The sequence below is a fragment of the Tamandua tetradactyla genome, chromosome 9, assembly GCF_023851605.1.
Source record: "Tamandua tetradactyla isolate mTamTet1 chromosome 9, mTamTet1.pri, whole genome shotgun sequence".
Classification (NCBI taxonomy): Eukaryota; Metazoa; Chordata; class Mammalia; order Pilosa; family Myrmecophagidae; genus Tamandua; species Tamandua tetradactyla.
This window is the reverse complement of record NC_135335.1, coordinates 113346544-113353088: the sequence shown is the minus strand read 5'-3', so window position 1 is coordinate 113353088 and position 6545 is coordinate 113346544. Positions and strand designations below refer to the sequence as shown.

At 38.4% G+C, this 6545-nt stretch overlaps 1 protein-coding gene across 5 annotated transcripts in view; it reads left to right on the top strand.

Moving 5' to 3' along the window:
• The window catches only part of CENPK (centromere protein K), a 161451-nt gene that overhangs the window by 736 nt on the left and 154170 nt on the right, over nt 1–6545 (top strand). Inside the window, exon 1 of one of the 5 annotated variants that reach the window (XM_077117312.1) lies at nt 5449–6322. The exons of the other annotated variants lie outside the window; for them this stretch is intronic. The gene's annotated coding sequence lies outside the window, so the exon portion shown is untranslated. Of the gene's footprint in view, nt 1–5448; nt 6323–6545 lie in introns of those variants that run through there. 5 annotated transcript variants of the gene reach the window in all.

Below are 6545 nucleotides of genomic sequence, written 5' to 3'. Positions count from 1 at the left end.
TTCGCTTTTCTGTCTCCCCGCTGGTCTGGTTTTCCACGTCTTAGCGGTTTTCCGGACTTTACGTTCTTTTTTTCCTTTTTACCCATTGCATACAGATTGACAAAATGACCTCTCTAAATCACAGGTTTCAAACACCTCCATTTCAAACCTGATAAATCTCTTCTTTGTGTTTGCCTTGAGGTGAACCCCAGACATAAAGCAAGGAATTGTCCGTAGTAGGCACTTTTAAAAAGAGGTTATTGAGTTTCAAGGGCCCCATGACTTGACTCATCCTTTCTAGCAAGTCTCTTGTCTTCTCTGCCTCCTACTCTAATCAGCGGACTTTCTTTTGTATCTCACAGATTTACCCTGGTAATTCTTGCCTTCCATTCTTTGCTCACATTTTAATGCCTGGAAAGCATCTCCACAGCAAATCTAGCTTTTACCTTTACAGCTTTTCATCTCTTAGAGCTCATGACAATGAAAATAAGGATGATGACGATACTGGTAGGGAGTTAATTAACTTTTAATTAAGCACTGCTGTGTACCAAACACTGTTAAGCCCTTTAGCCTTCTACGTAGGGTTTCCCTGACCTGAATTCTGAGTTTCAAGTCTGTGTTGTTCGATTTACCATTTCATAGCACTAACTGCCTGAAATTATATCATATATATAGTATATGATCTTATATTCATATGTACTTTCATATATATAAGTATAAGAAAGACATTTGTTTATCGTGTCTTTCTTTCGTGAGGCTAAGCTTGAGGACAGAGACTTTTTCACCCACACAGCTATAGCGACAGTATCTGACCAGTGGTACGCTTGAAAAACATATTTTTGAAATAAATGATTACAGTTTAAAATTATGTGGATATTTTATTAGTTTGTTTCAATAAGGAGTATGAGTTCCTTTAAGTTAGTATTAGTTCTTTTAATTTTGTATGGCACAAAATCTTTAAATATGAAGAGATTGTTGTCCTTCAATAAATGATTGATTAGAAAATGTAGAACTAATGGGCACCTCACAAAGAAGATTTGCTCGCTTTCTAGAAAGATGGGCTTAATACAAAATATTTGAAAGGGATAAAGTTAAACTCTTGAATATTTTTATCTATTTATGTTCTAATATTTCATTGAATAACCAATGTAGCTAATTTGTTGAATGTGTCTCTGTCTCTCTCTCCATATATATGTATACACACACACACATACACACACACTCATAGTTTCACATTATTTTTGCATATGATAATGTAATTTAGTAGTCAGTATTCTACAGAGTGGGGAAAGATCAATTTGCACGTAATTTATGAGTTAAGGAATATTTATAAAAAATATTTATATACTATTTGACTTTTTTTGCGTAAAAATATTCTAAAGTTTTATGACTGGTATGACTTTGTGAACTTAAGCAGTCTTCTAGTAGTTGGCATTCACATTGTTAATAGTAATGCTGATAGGTAACACTGATATAGCTCATTATATGTTAGGGACAGTTCTAAGAGCTTTACTTTATTGTTTCATTTAATTGTTATTACTGTATGGGGAAGTAGTATTTGTCTCATTTTACAGATAAAAAAAAATGAGGCAAAAAGGTTAAGTGACTTACCCAAAGTTCCATAGCTTATAAATAACAAAGCTGGAATTTAGGACTAGACACTGAGCTTGCAGAGGTTATCTTATTAAAGTTCTTAGAGTAATGCTGTAGTAGCATACTTGTATAGACTTATGCAAGTATATCAATCTGTACTGTAGAATTCCTAGTTGTAGAATTTTGAGTCAAAGGACATATACATTTCATCAAAGAACTTTGTCAGGAAAGTAAAGAGGCAGCCTACCCAGTGGGAGATAATATTTGGAAGCTATATGTCAGATAAGGGTTTAGTATTCAGAATATATAAAGAGATTCTTCACCTCAACAACAAAAACACAACCCTATTAAAAAACAGGCAAAAGAAATGGACAGTGTTGGGGTTTTTTTTTTTTTGCCTTTTATAAAGGGAATTTATTAGGTTAAAAGTTTACAGTTCTAGGATGATAAAAATGTCCAAATTAAGGCATCTAGAAAAAGATATCTTGACCCAAGAAAAGCTGATCTGGGAAGGCATATAGCTAGTATTAGCTGGTCCTTTGGCTTCTGGTTTCAAAACGTGTCCCTGGGGGTATTTTCTTTCTGCATCTCCAAATATTTCTCTCTGTGTTGGCTCTGAGCTTTCTCCAGAATGGTTCCCTCTTAAAGGACTCCAGTAAGCAACCCACCTTGAATTGGTGGAGACACATCTCCATGGAACCCACCTACTCAAAAGGTACCACCCACAATTGGGTGGGTCACATCTCCATGGAAACAATAAAAAAGATCCCTCCCCCAACAATATTGAGTCAAGATTAAAGAACATGGCTTTTCTGAGAAACACAACAATTTCAAACCAGAACACTTGTGTTTGGAACTCTCCTGAACTCTTGGACAGACACTTTTCAGAAAAGGAAATGTAAATGGCTAAAAGGCACATGAATAGATTCTCGACTTCATTGGCTATTAGGGAAATGCAAATCAAAACCACAATGAGATATCATCTCACACCCGCTAAATTGGCCATTCTCCAAAAAACAGAATATGACAAGTGCTGGAGAGGTTTGGAGAAAGAAACACACTTATTCACTGTTGGTAGGAATGTGAAATGATATAACCATTCTGGAAGGCACTTTGATGGTTCCTTAGGAAGCAAAGTATAGAATTACCATATGATCCAACATCCCATTACTAGGTGCATATTCAGAGGAACTGAAGACAAGGACACAAACAGATATTTGCACACCAATGTTTATAGCAGTATTCTTTACAATTGCCAAGAGATGGAAACAGTCCAAATGTCCATCAACAGACAAGTAGCCAAACAAGCTGTGGTATATACATATGACAGAATACTATACAACTGTAAGACAGAATAAAGTCATGAAGCTAGTAACAATGTGAATGAACCTTGACATTATGCTGAATGAAATTAGCCAGAAACAAAAAGACAGATGCTATATAGTCTCACTATTATGAACTAATATTAACGAGTGAATTTAAGGGTGTGCTGGTTTGAAAGGATGTATATCCCCTAGAAAAACCATGTTTTAATCAAAATCCCATTTCATAAAGCTAGACTAATCCATATTCAATACTGTATGTTTGAAACTGTAATCAGATTATCTCTCTGGATGGTGTGATTTAGTCAAGAGTGGTTGTTAAGCTGGATTAGGTGAAGACATGTCTCCACCCAATTGGGTGGGTCTTGATAAATTTCTGGAGTCCTGTAAAAGAGGAAACATTTTGGAGAAAGAAGGAGATTCAGAGAAAGCAGAGAAGAACGACATAGCCATGAGAAGCAGAGAGCCCACAAACCAGTGACCTTTGGAGATGAAGAAGAAAAATGCCTCCTGGGGAGCTTCATGAAACAGGAAGCCTGGAGAGAAAGTAGCAGATGATGCCTTGCTCACCATGTGCCCTTCCATCTGAGAGAGAAACTGTGACTGTGTTTGCCATGTGCTTTTCAGATGAGAGAGAAACCCTGAATATCATCGGCCTTCTTGAAGCAAGGTATCTTTCCCTGGATACCTTTGATTGGACATTTCTATGGACTTGTTTTAACTGGACATTTTCTTGGCCTTAGAACTATTAACTAGCAACTTATTAAATTCCCCTTTTTAAAAGCCATTCTGATTCTGGTAAATTGCATTCTGGCAGGTAGCAAACTAGAACAGATTTTGGTACCAGAGAGTGGGGTGCTCTGCAGTTTGCAAATACCAAACGTGTTGAAACGGCTTTTTAAATGGATAAGGCGAAGATTTTGGAGGAGTTGTGAGAAACTTGATAGAGAAAGCTTGGAATGCTTTGAAGAGACTCTTGGTGGAAATGTGGACTCTAAAGATACCTCTCTGACCAGGCTGTAGAGAGAAATGAAGCATGTGTCATTACAGACTAGAAAGAAGGCGATTCTTGTTTTAAAATGGCAGATAATCTGGCAAAATTGACTAGTGGCTTTGGCTGAAAGGCAGATTTTCAAAGCCATGAACTTGGGTATTTAGCAGAAGAGTTCTCCAAATTAAATGTCGAAAGTGTAGCCTGCTTTCTCCTCACAGCTTATAGTGAAATGTGACAGGAGAGAGAGAAGCTGAAAACTGAACTCTTGGGTACAAAGAAACCAGAAATTGATGTCCTGGAAAATTCTGGACCTCCAGAAAGGGAGACCCCAGAGAATAGTGCCCTGTGTAAGGATTTAACCAAATGTGGAACCACTCAGCCATTTCAGAGAAAGCCAGGATCGGACATGGAGTTTTCCAGGAAGGATTTGTGGAAACTCCTATATCTGATGGGCATGATCCAAGGCTACTACATAGAAAGCCAATGAGATTGCTGTTGGACTCTATAAACAGAGCTGCTGCCAGTCTGTACTGGGGGGTTCAGAGAAGGTACACTGGAGGAAAAATAACTTCAGAGACAAAACCGTGGAGGCTGAGGTCTGAAGTCAGGAAGCCTTGGGCCAGGAGAGTATACCCACGCAAGCCAGTGGAGAGGGTGTGTTTGCCCCGAAGGCAGAGGATGGGCCTTCCACCTGGTTGCTGTGGGAGAGTCATGCCGCCTCAGGCCTTGGAGAGGGTAAAGCACATTTCCTGGGGTTTGAGGAGAGCCTGGCTGCCACTACATGGAGGGGTTGAGTGTGTGCCCCAGAGATGGCAGGGAGCCTGGGTATGGCCCCGATGCTTGGAGAGGGTGGAGCCGAGAAAAAGGTGGCCTCCCCAGTGTCCCCCAAGGTTGTGTTTTGAGAGAGGCAGGCCTCAGTGTAGGCCCTTGGAAAGGGTGGGACTGCTGCTTTCAAAAGCCCCGAAGATAAATGACTCTCACACTTTGAAATCGAATGGACTTTGCCCTGCAGGTTTTTGAAACTGTATGGGCCCAGTGACCCCTGTGGCTACTCTCTCTAAGCTGACGTGACAATTGAACCGACTACCTTCCCCTGTTACATGTTTCTTGAAGATGATTGTTTAATGATACAGCTTTTGCAGTCTGACTGTGTGATTGTGAAAACCTTGCAATATTGTCTATTGTTAAAGCACAGGTACAAAGAAAACCCCACACATGTAATTACTATAAGACAGACACCATTCTTACCATGCAGGTCAAGAAATAAAACTTTGATACCTACCTCAGAAGTCTTTCCATTTGGCCCATCCCAATCACAGTCTTTCACTACCTCTCTCTTTCCCTCCAAATGTAATGTCTCCTGACTTTTGTGGCACATTTAAAAAGATTTTTAAATGGTTAATTGCTTTGTTTTGTTCTGTTTAAAATTAATTTGTAGACCCTCATTTTACATTAAGGAAATGAGGCCTTGGCTTGCCAAATATGTTAAAGATATTTTAACTAAATTTTCAAGATTGAACTTTTTTTTTTTGGCATGGGCAGGCACCAAAAGTCAAACCCGGGTCTCTTGGCATGCAGGTGAGAACTCTGCCACTGAGCCACTGTTGCCTGCCCTGAAATTTTAATTTTCTTGATATTGATGATTTATTTATTTTTTAATTCTGAGTTTTCTTTTTACCTTTAAAAAATTAATAATATTAGAGAAGTTGTGGGTTTGCAGAACAATCATGCATAAAATATAGGATTCCCATAGACCACTCCACCTGTCACACCTTGCTTTGGTGTGCATTTGTTACAATTCATGATAGCACATTTTTATGATGGTACTATTAATTAACTCCCTCAGCTTTTGTTTATCTGAGAATATCTTAATCTTTCCCTCATTTTAAAAATTTATTTCATCTTGTTTATAAGTATTAGCATCTTGTAGGTATATTAAAAAGCTATTCAATTTAATTTTTAAAAAATTTTAAAAAATTGTGCTGGTTTGAAAGGAAGCATGCCCCGTAAGAAAAGCCATGTTTTAATATAAATCCCAGTTCATAAAGGTGGAATAATCTCTATTCAATACTGTATGTTTGAAACTGTAATGAGATCATCTGGCAAATTTAGTGATTTAGTCAAGAATGGTTGTTAAACTGGATTAGGGAATGACGTCTCCACCCATTTGAGTGGGTCTTGATTGGTTTACTGGAGTCCTATAAAAGAAGAAACATTTTGGAGAAAGAGATTCAGAGAGAGCAGAACGATGAAGCCATGAGATGCAGAGAGTCCACGAGCCAGCAACCTTTGGAGATGAAGAAGGAAAACGCCTCCCGGGGAGCTTCACGAAATAGGAAGCCAGGAGAGAAAGCTAGGAGATGACGCCGTGTTCGCCATGTGCCTTCTCACTTGAGAGAGAAACCCTGAACTTCATCGGCCTTCTTGAACCAAGGTATCTTTCCCTAGATGCCTTTGATTGGACATTTCTTTAGACTTGTTTTAATTGGGACATTTTCTCAGCCTTAGAACTAGCAACTCACTAAATTCCCCTTTTTAAAAGCCATTCCGTTTCTGGTATATTGCATTCTAGCTAGCAAACTAGAACAAAAATGTATAACCTTTTATTCAAAGTAAAGAAAGAAAAATGCAATAATTTTCAAAGCACTCTTCAATAG